The sequence below is a fragment of the Gossypium hirsutum genome, chromosome A03, assembly GCF_007990345.1.
Source record: "Gossypium hirsutum isolate 1008001.06 chromosome A03, Gossypium_hirsutum_v2.1, whole genome shotgun sequence".
Lineage (NCBI taxonomy): Eukaryota > Viridiplantae > Streptophyta > Magnoliopsida > Malvales > Malvaceae > Gossypium > Gossypium hirsutum.
The window spans coordinates 109,536,036-109,550,453 of record NC_053426.1 but is presented as its reverse complement, the minus strand read 5'-3'; positions in this window follow the sequence as shown (position 1 = coordinate 109,550,453).

The window sequence follows — 14,418 nt, the reverse complement described above, 5'->3', positions numbered from 1 at the left end:
TATGTGTTTAGAGGAATCTCAGTACTTTGAAGGTGACAGAAATTGTGACTTGGTTCTGAATTTGCTGAAAATGGTTTTTACCCCATGAAGTAGTGGTAGGAAATATAACCTTAAAGGAAGGAAAGATTGCGAAATTGGAATTAGCTGAAAAGACAAAACAAGACCTTGTTGAGACTATTATGGGAATTCAAAAATGTGGTCCAAAGACACATGCAGGAGGATTTACAATTGCCAGGATAAACATGAGGTTTTGGGGCACTGTTGGTCCACCATAGAAAGGGATCGCATCAGTTGTACAATGAAGGCCAAATTTAAAGGAGTCAAGACTTATGGGGCATGTATGTTATGGGCCCGAGCTCGTCAAAAGTTTCAAGCTGATAATGACTAATATTTGTGGACGTCAACTACAAATTTAACCGGGCTGAAAGTAGAATATGAATAAATATTTATTTAAAAATGTCCATTAAAGTCTATTTACAAATAAACAGGCCTCAAAGCCTGGTGAGCCCAAAGCCCGTTACACTTGTAACCTAATCAGGCCCAAACTACCCAGCAGACCCACAAACACCCGTGACCCAATTAAAACTAGCTAGCCCAAATTCAAAAAGCCCAATTGGCCCAGCTTGTTACACCAAGGCAGGAAACCCTAAGGTTTCTGCTTTTCTCCTCGAGCCGCAAGCAGAATCTTCCAGAAGCAATTTCAACGTATGCGTCTGCTCGTCTCTCACGATGTTTCAGTAACCCTCCATCAGCGCCGTGATCAGTGCACGCGTCTACACCAGCATGGTCACTGCCGGATCCCTCGCTCGATTGCCTGCAAGAAAAGGAAACAAACAGCAGATACGTGAAAAAGTAGAGTAGAAAATGGCAAGGAAATCACAGCACATCAGTCAAAGATACAATAGAAATCAGAGATTTCTTTCCTTATGTAACAAATCCGTAGGCTATAAAAAGCCTTTGTAACTCTTGTAACGATTACACACACAGATACAGAAATAAAAAGAGAATACAAGCAGTTTTCAAAGAGAATGTGATTTAATTTTTTTTTAGAACATATGCATGTATGTAAACCGTCTTTTAGCAAAACTATAGATTACAAAAAAATACAAGGAAGAAAGTTACCTGATGAACGACGAGTGAAAGGAGGGGTTTTAAACCCAATCCACTGTGTACGGTGGTCCTTAGGGTGGCACGTGGGCGCGTGGGCGGTGTGTGGCCAACGGAGGCCAGAGCCCGGAGCTCCCTCCTTTCTCTCTTTCAGAGAGAATTCTTAAATTTTTTTTTAAAGTGGTTTCAAATGGTTTTAAGGCTAATAACCTGGCTTATATAGCCTTGACAAAACGGTATCGTTTTGTGACTCAGGGATCCGCGCGTTGACCCGATTACCCGGGGAGGATCCGCGCATTTTTGAGAGTTGGGTTAATTACCCAATTGATCCTTCTATCTCTTTTGTACTTACAATCAAACTTATTTTATTTTATAATTTGGCCCATTGTTTTATTTTAGTTTTAATTTAGTCCCTATGGCTATTAAATTATATTCTGGAAAACGTCACCGTTTTGGGAATAGGGTTATTTTCCCAGTGACACCCTTTTATTTTGCGGGCGTTTCCAATCGGGCCTCAATTCAGTTTTGTTTCTTTGAAATTCGCCTTGTAATTTTGTTAAACTTTAAATTTAGTCCTATATTTATTATTCTATATATATTTTATTATTTGTTTTTTTTAATTTTAATTTTATATTATATATTATAAAATTATTTTGATTATAAGTATTACTTTAATTATATATTATTATTACTTATTATGTATTATTTTTCTTAAATATTATTTTACATCTCTTTTATATATTATTATATTTTTTGCATATATTATATTTTTTAACTTATTATATATATTATTTATTATATTATTTATATTTTCAAAATTTGTAAATTATTATATATTATATTTTAATTTATATATCTTATATAATTATTTATTTATATTATACATTATTTTAAAAACTTACATTTTTATATTATATATTATAAATTATTTTTATATACTATCATATATTATCTATTTTAAAATTCACTATTAAATATTATATTTTTATGTATTATTAAATGTTTATATTATTTGATATAATACAATATCATATTTTTTATTATTTTATCTTAAAATTAAGGTTTATCTATAATATATTATTATCACCCATTTCTAAATTGTATTTTAATTATATACACATATATCCAAATTACTCACTTTATTTTATTAAACCTTTTTATATTTTTATATTATAAATTGTCCATGTATTAAATGCTATTTTCATGATTTTATAAAGTGTTGATTGCTTGATAACATATGTTACTATATTATTATTATTATTATTTTTATATATTATTGTATTTGTTTGTCTTGTTTTGTTTTTATACAATCATACATCATGCATCATTTTCTTGTTTATTAATATGTTTAAATATATGTTGAATTACATGTTTATATGTTTTATCTATTCTTCTTTAATATATGTTATTTTTTTTGTATGTATATTTTACTTATTTAAAATTTTCCATATTTTATATTTCTTATATATATATTAATTAATTAATGTATGACATTTATGTTATTGTTATTATGCTTTTATTTACCTATTTCTATAATATGTTATCTTGTATGTTATGTTTTATTATGTTAATGTGCTCCTTCATGCATCAGTTTTAAAAACGAGACTTCAAAGTTTTCAAAAATAAAAAGGCAATGCTAGGTGTTTGGAAGCTTCGAAAAAGTAGTGCCCTAACTTATTGGGTTGCAACTTTTCTCGTTGAGTTCAAATAGTCAAGTACCCTTCTAAGTTTTTAAGATTTTCAAAATACGAGCAATTGTCTTGGAATTTCAAAGCGTTGTGTCCTAACTTATTGGATGTGGCGATTTGTCGTTTCGAGATAGGGATTTCCGAAAGGTTAACTTAGTGTCAATGTTTTGATACGAGTGAACCCAAAATTTCAAAATCAAAGTATTTTAAAGAGGATTATATCTTAAAATTTTTTAAATTTCCGACATTAGAGACATTTGATAATCAATTAGGTACCAATTTTTGGGCGTTACGAGGGTGCTAATCCTTCCTCGTACGTAACAGACTCCCGAACCCATTCTTTTATTTCGTGGACCAAAACTAATGATTTTAAAACAAAATGTTTTAAAGGTAATCCAATCACACCTAAAAAGATTGGTGGCGACTCCCGTTTTCGTTTTTTAAAATCGATTCCCATTTTCCAAAACTCGATTTGAAAATGGTTTCGACAGCTTGGCGACTCCACTGGGGACTAATAAGAGAGTCAAGCCGTGTAATTGATTATCTCTTATCTTAATGTCGGAAATTAAAAATTTTAAAATTTAATCTTCTTTGCATTACTTGTGTTTGTGTTCTTGCATATGTTGCTATATTCTAATACGCATTGCATTTGCATGACCGTTGTGGTCACACCCTTAAGTGGGAGTGAGAAGCTACGCCTTCGTGAGGTTTTCACCTTCGTGCAGGATAGTGGATCACTTTCGGGATACATTCGTACCTATGGTTTCGTGAGATTTTCATCTCTGTGTAGCCATAGGGAAATGTGTCCCCCTGAACTGAACTCGATTCAAATGAGCCTATAATGGGTGAGGATCGAGGAATCTGCTGGTTCAGGTACCTCAAACTTTAGAACCAACCTCATATAGAAAAAAAAATAAGAGCCCAACTTAGTTAGAGTTAAACTTTAGATTTTACCCTTATAAACTATTGTTGAGATTTATTGATATCATGTGATACTGACTATTTCTTTTCTTTTGTTTGCATGACATTTTGCATTTACAAAGGTATCGATTCACGGTCAGTTTCTAAGCTAGAGAGTTTTATTATGGAGGACGAACTTCTTGATAGAGTGGAGGGCAACGCCAACGTCCATAGATGGTCTGAGCAAACTCAGTTGGAAAAGGGAGATAGTATAGCTGCGGGATATGTGTCGGAGCTGTCAGGATATACTCGCATTACACAGAATAATCTCCAAGAGCTTAAGGAGATTTGGGATCAATGGGGCAACGAGACTAAACAGTTATTCTACGGTAATTACGGAGACTTACCTTACTTGCTCGATGTTCAAATAGATGAGCACTTGTTCCGAGCCCTCGCTCAGTTTTGGAATCCAGCATATAGTTGCTTTACTTTCGGGGAGGTAGATTTGGTGCCTACCGTAGAGGAGTACACTGCCCTGTTACGTTGTCCCAGGTTCCAGGAAGATAGAATCTATTCTAGAGCTGTTAATGTCCCTACCTTTTGGAAGAAATTGATGGCTATTACAGGGATGAGCGAGCAGTGGATTACTGCCAGAATTAAAGAGAAGGGCGAGTGCAAGTGCATTTCATGGGATGCTTTGAAGGATCTGATTTTGACACATCTTGATGAAGCAAAGAGGGTAGATGTTTTTGCCTTAAGTTTGTATGGATTGATGGTGTTCCCTAGGGCTTTGGGATATGTGGATGAGGCAACCACGGATCTTTTCCATAGACTCAGTAAGAGGGTCATCTCTGTCCCTGCAATATTGGCAGAGACATTCAGGTCCTTAGGCGCATATAGGAAAGCTGGCGCAGGCAGGTTTGTTGGTTGTGCACAATTGCTTCTAGCTTGGTTCTATAGTCATTTTCGGTTGATAGATAAGGTCGTTTGTCGGGTTTTCTTCGAGGATTACTCACCGCTGAAGGACGTAGTCGCTTCAATTAGGAAAGTTGATGTTCCAGAGGAGAATTGGATTGCACTACTTCAAAAACTTTAGTCGAAAGGTGTTGAATGGAGAGCTCCGTGGATGATTCCTGGTGAGATTCTTTACCGTTGCGGCAGTTTCAATTGGGTCCCTTTATTGGGAATTTGGGGGTGCCATTGGTTATGCTCCCTTACTCGTGTTAAGGCAGTTCAGTTTGAGGCAGTTCGTGCCGGCAACTCATGGGCTAACTCAAAGTGAGTTCGCATATAGAGGAGCCCATTACAAGAAAAAGGTCGGTGAGATCTCTAGCGCTTGGAACAAGACGTGCCGGTTGAAAGGAGTAGCTATTGGCCCTGCTACGACTCCAGAATATGTTGAATGGAGAGGAAGAAGGACCAATGGTAACATTCCTGAGCTAAATATGGAAGGAGCCCGATCGATGGAGGAATATCTACAAGTGATGCCCTCGGAGTTAGAAATTATGAAGCAAGAATTTGAGAGGAAAAATCTAGAGCTCGAGAAAAGGATAGCAAAACTTGAAGAAGAAAAGATGTACTTGAGTTTAGATATCGATGTACAGAAGATGGAAGTCGAAAAAGAAAGAAAGGAAAAGAGGAAGATTGAAGAGGATAGAGATGACTTGAAGGAACACTACAAGAAGGCACAGGTATCCTTGAGAAGAGCGAAAATAGGAGGGTCTTCAGATCAGTTGCAGAAAGAGGTCCAAGAAGGAAAGGTTAGAGCTGAGTACTGGGAGAAGAAGTTTTAGGAGATGCAATCGCGGAATTTGGCATTAGAAGAAGAGAATAAAGGGTTGAAGTCTAAAGTAACTGAGCTTGGAAGATCCCTTCGTTGGCATCGCAACCATGATTCTACGGACGAGTTAAAAGAGCTAAAGAGTAAAGTTGAAGATTTGGAAGCAGCATTGCAAGAAGGTAAACTTCAGATCGAGCAACTCGATACGCAAGGAGATTATCTAAAGGGAGAGCTTCATCAGTCTAGAGGACAAATTAGAGAAAGGGATCATCTCATGGAAGAAGCCATAGCTCAAATTCGAGAGGTTGCTGAATATGTGCAAGACTTGACTGTACGAGCCGATGTATTGAGTATGATGTGTGGGTTGTCGTCAGACATAGGGAGAGAGTTAGCCCTTTTATTAGATAGAGTTAAAACTTTGGGCATTAGGGCGAAAGCATACTTGTAATCCATTTATATGTAAAGATATTCTTTTTCTAAATAAAGTTTTCTAAATGAGATTGAATCGAGATTGATGCCTTTGTTACATTCATACATTTGCATTACATCATATCATATGCATTCAAGGTTATAGAAAGACCCTAATTAGTTAAAGTTTCTTTATAAAGGTAGAAAAGAAAAACTGGAAATTACACATCCTTACGACACTCGTACTAAAACTAACAGCATGGATCAAAGGTCGAGCAGTTGCGTAAGCAACCAACACGCATATTGGTTTTAGCCTTACTACTAAGCTCTGAAGTGCATCGAGAAGCGTTGTTGAAGGTACTCAACGAGACATATGTCACTCATGATATATCTGTCAATAAGTTGGACCGGTTGATAAATAACATCAATGCTGATAATTTCATCTACTTCAATGATGATGAAATTCCACCTGGGGGCATAGGGTCAACTAAGGCTTTGCACATCACCACTCGTTGCAAAGGATACACGCTTCCAAGTGTACTCGTTGATAATGGGTCCGCTTTGAACGTCCTTCCATTTTCTACATTGAACAGATTACCCATCGACAGTTCGCACATGAAGACATGTCATAGTGTGCTAAGAGCCTTTGACGGAACTGAAAGGAAAGTAATGGGACGAATTGACATCCCTCTGGAGATTGGACCAAATACATATGAAGTTGACTTCCTGGTAATGGATATCAAGCCCTCCTATAATTGTTTGTTGGGGAGGCCATGGATACACTCAGAAGGAGCGGTGCCCTCTTCACTGCACCAAAAATTGAAGTTGGTGACAGATGGACGCTTGATAACCATCAATGCAGAGGAGGACATTATAGCAGCTGTCACCAGTAAAGCCCCTTATGTAGAGACAAATGAGGAGGCTATCGAGTGTTCTTTTCGTTCCTTGGAAATTGTTAATGCTACCTTCATTTCGGAGGGAAGCGAAGTACCGGTTCCCAAAATATCTAGAGCAACAAGGATGGCCCTACAAGTAATGATGGGGAAATGAGCATTGCTAGGAAAAGGACTAGGAAAACAGTTGCAAGGAGGGATTCAAGTCCCAAAATTGATAGAGAAGAAGGATCGTTTGGTTTGGGTTTTAAGCCAGACCATAAACAAAAGAGACGGGAGATGGAAAAGCGTCAAGCAAGAAGGAAGGCGCGTTTGAACGGAGGAGAAGTAGAGTGGGAACTGATGACATTCCCACCTATATCCAAAACCTTTAAGTCAGGAGGGTTGCTGGTAGAAGAGAGTCATCAGATCAATGTTGTACATAGTGAGTGGTTTGGACAGGAAAACCTCGAGGGTATTCGCCCTTACGAACTGGGGAGTTCTTTAAACAATTGGACTGCAGAGGATCTTCCTGTAGTCTTTAGAAATATTTCAGAGTAATTCTCAAAACATGTTTATTACTCTAGGGCCTAGGAGTAGTAAGATTACATTTGTGAAAATAGGCTTATGTTCATCTATTATTATTAAAATAAAGCATAACTTTTACTAATTTAAAAGAGTATTGCCTCATTTTTATCAACCAATATTCCTTTAAATTCTAACAACTCTTATTCTTCTATTCATAGCATATAAAAGATCATTCTTAAATTCATTCATTCTTTGTATATTCTTTCATACCCCTCACAGGTCTCTAGATATCAATGATATGAGCGCTAATACTGCTGCTCCTGATTTCTCTTGTGAGCAAGACATGTGTTTAGAGGAGCCTCAGGATTTTGAAGATGTTCAAGATTGTGACGTATCTCTCGATCTATTAAGAATGGTAAGACAGGAGGAGAAACAAATCATGCCAAATGAAAAAGAGGCAATAGAGAATATAGCCCTAGAGGAAGGGAAGGAGGTGAAAATTGGAACACTGATCGCTAATGACACAAGGCGTAGCTTGATTGAGTTGCTTCAGGAATTCAAGGATATCTTTGCATTGTCTTATCAGGATATGCCCGGATTGAGTACTGACATTGTAGTACATCGTCTTCCGATAAGACAAGAATGTAGACCAGTCCAACAGAAGTTGCGAAGGATGCGGCCAGACATTGTCCTGAAAATAAAAGATGAGGTCAAGAAGCAGTTTGATGCAGGATTTTTGTAGGAAGTGAAGTACGCTGAATGGGTAGCTAATATTGTACCTGTCCCTACGAAAGACGGGAAGGTACGAATGTGCGTTGATTATAGAGATCTAAACAAAGCAAACCCAAAGGATAATTTTCCTCTGCCACACATTGACACTTTAGTAGACAACACAGCGGGATATTCGTTGTTTTCCTTCATGGACGGCTTCTCAGGATACAATCAGATAAAGATGCATCCAGAGTATATGGATAAAACTACTTTCATAACATTGTGGGGCACCTTTTGTTATAAAGTAATGCCGTTTGGGTTGAAGAATGCAGGGGCAACATACCAACGAGCCATGGTAAACTTGTTTCACGACATGATGCATAAGGATATTGAGGTATACGTTGATGATATGATCGCTAAGTCACGAACAGAAAAAGAACACATTGAGGTCTTGAGAAGATTGTTCTTAAGGTTGAGAAAATTTCAGTTGAAGCTCAATCCAGCAAAGTGCACATTTGGAGCCAGATCGGGGAAGTTATTAGGCTTCGTAGTCAGTGAAAAGGGAATTGAAGTTGACTCAGACAAGGTCAAAGCCATACGAGAGTTGCCTCCACCACGTACTAAAAAAGAAGTTTGAGGATTCCTAGGAAGGTTGAATTACATTGCTCGGTTCATTTCACAATTGACTGAGAAATATGATCCTATCTTTCGTCTCCTCAGAAAGCACAATCAAGGTGTTTGGGATGAAGAATGCCAGAATGCTTTTGAGAAAGTCAAGCAGTATTTATTGAATGCTCCAGTGTTATCTCCGCCTAGTCCAGATAAACCGTTAATACTATACTTGTCAGTGTTTAGCAATTCTATGGGATGTGTGCTTGGTCAGCATGACGAGTCAGGGAAAAAGGAAAAGGCAATTTATTATCTCAGTAAGAAATTCACCGACTGTGAAATGAGATATTCGCCAAGCGAAAAGTTGTGTTGTGCGTTGATTTGGACCACACGGAGATTAAGACAGTACATGCTATACCATACTACTTGGCTCATCTCAAAATTAGATCCATTAAAATACATGATGGAATCAACGGCTCTAAATGGAAGAATGGCGAGATGGCAAATTTTGCTTTCAGAGTTCGATATAGTCTATGTAAGTCAGAAGGCTATCAAAGGAAGTGCGGTGGCAGACTTCTTGGCCAGTAGAGCTTTGGAGGATTACGAGCCATTGAATTTTGATTTTCCAATTGAGGAGCTAATGTGTATAGCAGCAACTGAAGATTCTTCATGGAAGCTAAATTTTGATGGGGCTTCTAATGCAGTCGGAAATGGAATTGGGGCAGTTTTGGTATCCCCGAATGGTGACCATTACCCGTTCACGTGCAGGTTGGATTTTGACTGTACAAATAATATGGCTGAATACGAAGCATGCACCATGGGACTCCAAGCAGCCATAGAAAGAGGCATAAAAACCCTAGAAGTATATGGAGATTCTGCGTTGGTAATCTATCTGCTAAGAGGTGAATGGGAGACAAGAGACCCTAAATTGATCAATTATCGAATGGTAGTTTTGGGGTTACTAAGAGAGTTCGATGACATCACCTTCAACTATCTCCCACGAGATGAGAATCAGATGGCAGATGCTTTAGCAACCTTGGCTTCAATGATTAAGGCAAACAAAGAGGAAGAGATGAGACCAATTCAAATGAGTGTCTATGAATTTCCAGCTAGCTGTTGTAACCTTGAAGAGAAAGAAAATGATGACAATCCTTGGTATCAGGATATATTGCGATATGTAAGAGATTGTAAATATCCAGCACAGGCATCCGAAAATGACAAATGAACCCTGAGAAGATTAGCTTGTGACTATGTTTTGGACGGGGATGTTCTGTACAAGAGAAGGAAAGATCAAGTATTTTTGAGATGTGTTGATGCTGTGGAAGCCAAGATAATTCTAGAAGAGGTTCATGAAGGTGTATGTGGTACGCATGCAAATAGGTTCACGATGGCAAGACAAATCATGAGGTTTGGCTATTACTGGGCCACTATGGAAGGAAACTATATCAACTATGCCAAAAAATGCCATAAGTGTCAGATTTATGGAGACACAATTCATGTACCACCCTCACCTTTACATGTCATGACGTCTCCATGGCCATTTTTCATGTGGGGCATGGATGTCATCGGACCAATATCGCCGAAAGCTTTGAATAGACATCGGTTTATTTTTGAGTGATTGACTACTTTACAAAATGGGTAGAGGCTGCTTCTTACGCAAATGTTACCAAGGCGGCTGTAGGTCGATTTTTGAAGAAGGAAATCATTTGTCGGTATGGAATGCCTGAGAGGATCATATCCGACAATGCATTGAATTTGAACAACAAAATGATAGCAGAGGTTTGCGACCAGTTCAAAATCAAGCATCACAACTCTTCACCTTATCGTCCAAAGATAAATAGGGCAGTGGAGGCTGCCAATAAGAACATTAAGAAAATAGTGGGAAAGATGACTGAGACTTATAGGGATTGGCATGAAAAGCTACCGTTTTCACTCTCGGTTTATCGAACGTCTGTTAGAACTTCTACAGGGGCAACTCCGTTCTCGTTAGTTTACGAGATGGAAGCAGTTTTACCTATTGAAGTGGAAATACCTTCTCTCCGAATTTTAACAGAGATAAGGTTAGATGAAGCTGAATGGGTTCAGTCTCGATATGACCAGCTAAACTTGATTGAGGAAAAGAGGCTGAAGGCTATCCGACATGGTCAGATGTACCAGAAGCGTATGATGCGAGCTTATGATAAAAAGGTTTGTCCAAGGGAATTCCATAAGGGGGACCTTGTGCTAAAGAAAATCCTGCTCATTCAGAAGGACTTTAGAGGAAAATGGATGCCAAATTGGGAGGGGCCATACGTTGTGAAGAAGGTTTTTTCTGGTGGTGCATTGATTTTGACAGAAATGGATGGAAAGAGCCTACCCAATCCGGTGAACTCAGACTCAGTTAAAAAGTACTTTTTCTAAAAGCGAAAAGAATCCAAGGTGAAGACCCGCAAAGGGCGCCTTGAATTCAAAAAAAATGGAGAGGCCAAGGTGAAAACTCACAAAGGGCACCTTGTGACCAAAGGGATTTTGAGTTGAAAACCCGAAAGGGCAGCTCAAATTTTGAAGGGCACACAGCAACCTTGCTATACTTGACTTGACAGAGAGTGAGGCACAGTGTACATTGGGGCATCAACAAAGTACTTTGGATCTTTTAAACACATGTCGAACTCAAGAAAGGCTTCGGGGAGCTAATGTATAGATGCTCAAGTGACGATATTTAGAGCATCCGATTTTTATCCTGTCTGCTATCTTTAGATTCTATTTCTTCTTAAAGATATGCTATCAGACTTATTTCCTTTGTACTGTTAACAATTCAAATCCAATTATTCTCAAAGATTTACTCATCTCCCAATATTTTTTAAGTATGTTGCATTGAAATAATGATAGATGAACTAAAATATTTTCACAAACGAAGTTTTGCACATTACTTTGGAATTTCTGGATAATACAAGAAGCTAAAACAGGACAATTGTTCGAGAAATTCACTTAAGTAAGGAATGAAGGAACTTGAGGGATTTCTTTTTCAAAAAGAAATGGATGAGTCAATTCTTACAGACATCCTCAGTAGATCATAGCATTGGAGGAAGGCCTACAAGCTGAGTAGGAATAAAGTTTTGAGAAAGAGAAATGACTAGGGGTCATATTCACAGCACTTCGCATCATAGCATGTTAAGGGCATTCGACTCATTTCAATCATAGCATACTTAGGCATAGGCACATACTCATCTTACAGGTCATGAAGATCAAAGATTTCAACATGGTGGCCTTATGCTTATGGGAAATAAATTGAAAACAGCAGATCTAGACTTCAGACATTTATGTTGAAGCAGATCCAAGATGATTTGGTATTCTTGTGTTTACAAGAAACAAATCGAGGACATAGCAGATTTGACTCTCAGACGTTCTCAAAGATAGCAGATCTAACCTTCAGATGATTATACTGAAGCAGATCCAAGATGATTTGGTATTCTTGTGTTTACAAAGAACAAATCGAGGACATAGCAGATTTGACTCTCAGACGTTCTCAAATATAGCAGATCTAACCTTCAGATGTTTATATTGAAGCAGATCCAAGATGATTTGGTATTCTTGTATTTACAAGGAACAAATCGAGGACATAGCAGATTTGACTCTTAGATGTTCTCAAACAGACTCAAGATGGTTTGGCATCCTTGTGCTTACAAGGAACAAATCAAGGACATTGCAGATATAACTCTCAAATGTTCTCAAACAGACTGAAGATGGTTTAAGCACCCTTGTGCTTACAAGGAACAAGTCGAGGACCTTGCAGATATGACTCTCAAATGTTTTCAGACAGACTCAAGATGATTTGACATCCTTACAAATCGAAGAAGTAGACTCAGTTTGATGGAAAGCAGATTGAAGATCATGGAACCGGTCAAATTTGGGTCTTTCTATGAGTCTTTGCTCAATTCCTATTACATAGCAATGAGCAAAGAGGGGCAGCTGTAAAAGCCCAAATTTAACCGGGCTGAAAGCAGAATATGAATAAATATTTATTTAAAAATGTCCATTAAAGTCTATTTACAAATAAACAGGCCTCAAAGCCTGGTGAGCCCAAAGCTCGTTACACTTGTAACCTAATCAGGCCCAAACTACCCAGCAGACCCACAAACACCCGTGACCCAATTAAAACTAGCTAGCCCAAATTCAAAAAGCCCAATTGGCCCAGCTTGTTACACCAAGGCAATAAACCCTAGGGTTTTTGCCTTTCTCCTCGCACCGCAAGTAGAAGCTTCCAGAAGCAATTTCAACGGATACGTCTGCTTGTCTCTCACGATGTTTCAGTAACCCTCCATCAGCACCGTGATTAGTGCACATCAGTCAGAGATACAATAGAAATTAGAGATTTCTTTCCTTATGTAACAAATCCATAGGCTATAAAAAGCCTTTGTAACTCTTGTAACGATTACACACACAGATACAGAAATAAAAAGAGAATACAAGCAGTTTTCAAATAGAAGGTGATTTAATTTTTTTTTTATTTTAGAACATATGCATGTATCTAAACCGTCTTTTAGCAAAACTATAGATTACAAAAAAATACAAGGAAGAAAGTTACCTGATGAACGACGAGTGAAAGGAGGGGTTTTAAACCCAAGCCACCGTGTACGGTGGTCCTTAGGGTGGCGCGTGGGCGCGTGGGCTGTGTGTGGCCGACGGAGGCCAGAGCCCGGAGCTCCCTCCTTTCTCTCTTTCAGAGAGAATTCTTAATTTTTTTTTAAAGTGGTTTCAAATGGTTTTAAGGCTAATAACCTGGCTTATATAGCCTTGACAAAACGGCATCGTTTTGTGACTCAGGAATCCGCGCGTTGACCCGATTACCCGGGGAGGATCCGCGCATTTTTGAGAGTTGGGTTAATTACCCAATTGATCCTTCTATCTCTTTTGTACTTACAATCAAACTTATTTTATTTTATAATTTGGCCTATTGTTTTATTTTAGTTTTAATTTAGTCCCTATGGCTATTAAATTATATTCTGGAAAACGTCACCGTTTTGGGAATAGGGTTATTTTCCCAGTGACCCCCTTTTATTTTGCGGGCATTTCCAATCGGGCCTCAATTCAGTTTTGTTTCTTTGAAATTCGCCTTGTAATTTTGTTAAACTTTAAATTTAGTCCTAGATTTATTATTCTATATATATTTTATTATTTGTTTTTTTAATTTTACTTTTATATTATATATTATAAAATTATTTTGATTATAAGTATTACTTTCATTATATATTATTATTACTTATTATGTATTATTTTTCTTAAATATTATTTTACATCTCTTTTATATATTATTATATTTTTGCATATATTATATTTTTTAACTTATTATATATATTATTTATTATATTATTTATATTTTCAAAATTTGTAAATTATTATTATATATTATATTTTAACTTATATATCTTATATAATTATTTATTTATATTATACATTATTTTAAAAACTTACATTTTTATATTATATATTATAAATTATTTTTATATACTATCATATATTATCTATTTTAAAATTCACTATTAAATATTATATTTTTATGTATTATTAAATGTTTATATTATTTGATATAATACAATATCATGTTTTTTTATTATTTTATCTTAAAATTAAGGTTTATCTATAATATATTATTATCACCCATTTCTAAATTGTATTTTAATTATATACACATATATCCAAATTACTCACTTTATTTTATTAAACCTTTTTATATTTTTATATTATAAATTGTCCATGTATTAAATGCTATTTTCATGATTTTATAAAGTGTTGATTGCTTGATAACATATGTTACTATATTATTATTATTTTTTTA